The sequence below is a fragment of the Pygoscelis adeliae genome, unplaced genomic scaffold, assembly GCF_000699105.1.
Source record: "Pygoscelis adeliae isolate BGI_AS28 unplaced genomic scaffold, ASM69910v1 Scaffold977, whole genome shotgun sequence".
Lineage (NCBI taxonomy): Eukaryota > Metazoa > Chordata > Aves > Sphenisciformes > Spheniscidae > Pygoscelis > Pygoscelis adeliae.
Window position 1 is genome coordinate 131420 of NW_008825130.1, and position 2207 is coordinate 133626.

The following is a 2207-nucleotide window of genomic DNA, read 5'->3' on the forward strand; positions in this document are numbered from 1 at the left end:
TTTTCCCCCTGCTCGTGTGTAGCTGCCTCCAGCTGCAGTCACTGTAGCCCTGGGCAGCATTCAATACTGTAAAAAAAATTTTATTTTTTTGTATATTTTATTGCTGTATCTACAGGCTTTAACCTTCTCCAAAATAAAGGCTCTGAAGTGACGTCATCTCGGGGTGTGAGTTCAGCCGTCTGCGTGCAGCGCCTGCCTTACCCGTCTCCGGGAACCGGGGCCTCTCTCGGTGAAACGCCGGCCCTGACGCCAGAGCTGTGGTTTGCTCAGCGCAAACCAGCCCGCCCCGGTGCTGCCTGCACCTGGCCTGCGCCGCTGCCCGGCACGCGTGGGCAGGCGGCTCTCCGGCTGCCCGCCTTATCGGAGCACAGCAGGGCGCTTCCCCGGGGGAGCAGGAGGGATGGTGGGGGGGCGTATCGCTGCACCGCAGCCCAGGGCTGGTTTCTGTCTGCCCCGGAGCAGCGCCTGGGTCTCCTCTGCTTGCGTAAAGGAAACTCCGGTGCCAGCGTGGGAGGCCGTGGCTAAGCCAGGGCCCTGCTCAGGCTGCTCCCTGCCTGGTGGCGCCTGGGGCTGCGACCGGGACCCCCGTGCCGTTCCCCCTGCGGCTCCCTCTGCCCCGGGGGTCAGTGGGCTCCGGGTGGAGGTGACTTTCCCCACTGCCCCTCTTCTCGGGGCCGTGTCCCGGGCTGGGTGAGGGGGTGGCTGCCTGGGGGCCCCGCAGGGGACCTGGCCCCAGGCTGCAGCGTGGGCATGCCCTGCCCTCTCGTGGGGACGTGCTGGAGCTGGCACCCAGTGCTGCTGCGCCCTGCACCCTGCCCCTCACTGCTGCCCTGGGCTGGAGCCGGGGCTGAGGGCAGTCAGTCCCAGGCTTTGCAGGGCAAGGTGCTCGTGTGTGCTGTGCTGGGGCTGGGAGCAGGCAGCCAGCAACACGATGTCTACAGGAGCACCAGCATCTCCCACAGGGCTCCGGCGGGACCCACACCCCCAGCGCTTGCCACCTGCGGCCCTCCGCAAAGCTGCGGAGCAGTGGGATCCTTGTAGGGTTTGGGCTCTGATGAGGCTAAGAGGGAGAGATTATTGCTCTGTCAGGGCAGGATTAGCAGGGGCATTTTTCATGCAGGTCATGCTCAATAGATCCCACATGGGCCCTGTGGAACCGGCCGTGCTGGGCTGGTTCGAGGTGCTGAAGATGGCCCTGAAGCCTCCTGCGCCCTGGCGCGTCCTGCTTGGGTTTGAGCTAAATTCCAAGGCCATTGTGTGTCCCTGCTCTGGGAACTAGCCCCACCAGGACCCTCCATTTCACCATAGAACCAAACCAGGGCTCTGCACGGAGCCAGCAAACCTATTCCTGCCTCCGGGGCAGCTGCATGGGATCGTGTGCCCCGCTCCTGGCAGTGCAGCCCAGGGCGCTGCAGGGTGCGGCTCACAGGGGAACGTGGCTCAGCCCAGCCCCAGGGACCTCCCCTCTCCTTCCCTGGCAGTTCCCAGCTCCCCTCTGCCAGCTGCAGGATGGGGTGGAAAACCCTGGAACAAGGAGTTTTCTTACCAATGTGCAAACTCTGGGGTTACCACAACTGTTTGCTGTCAGGAACGCAGGGTCCCGTCCCGTCCCGTGCTCCTGCAGATAAGTGGTTTCTTATCTCCCTGCATCCACCCGCCCTGCTGCATCCCTGTTGGAACCTGCCCCACTCCTTGGGTTTAGCTGGGGGGGCAGCCCCTGAGTAACGGGCTTAATTGGCCGCCGATCTGATTTCAGGGGTTGCTGTTGTGAGTGCTGCGGTTGGCAAGTGCTGCGGCCTGATTTGCAGCAGGAGAAAGCGCCTGGGGAAGGGCTCTGGGCTGGGCTGGCCGGACCCCTGCAGTACCGGGGGGCAGCCAGGGCAGGGGGCACCTGCAGCCCCCCTGTCTGCCCTCCTGCCACCCAGGCCACCCCTGGGGGGGCTGCAGTTTGTGCAGGGCTGGGCTCCCTGCTTTCTCCCCATGCTGGGTGCTGCAGCAGGACCCAGGCAGGAGGGCGGGCGCTGGGGGAAGGGGGTTGTTTGTGGCTCCGAAAGGAGGTCACAGGGGTGGCTTTGCCCCTTCCCCAGGGCTGCGGCCCCCCCCTCCAGCAGTGCATCGGGGAGGGAGCGGGGATGGTGTCTGAGCCAAACGTGCAAACGGATTAGGGGTTTCCAAATGCAGATAAGCCGCTTGGGAGGCAGACACTT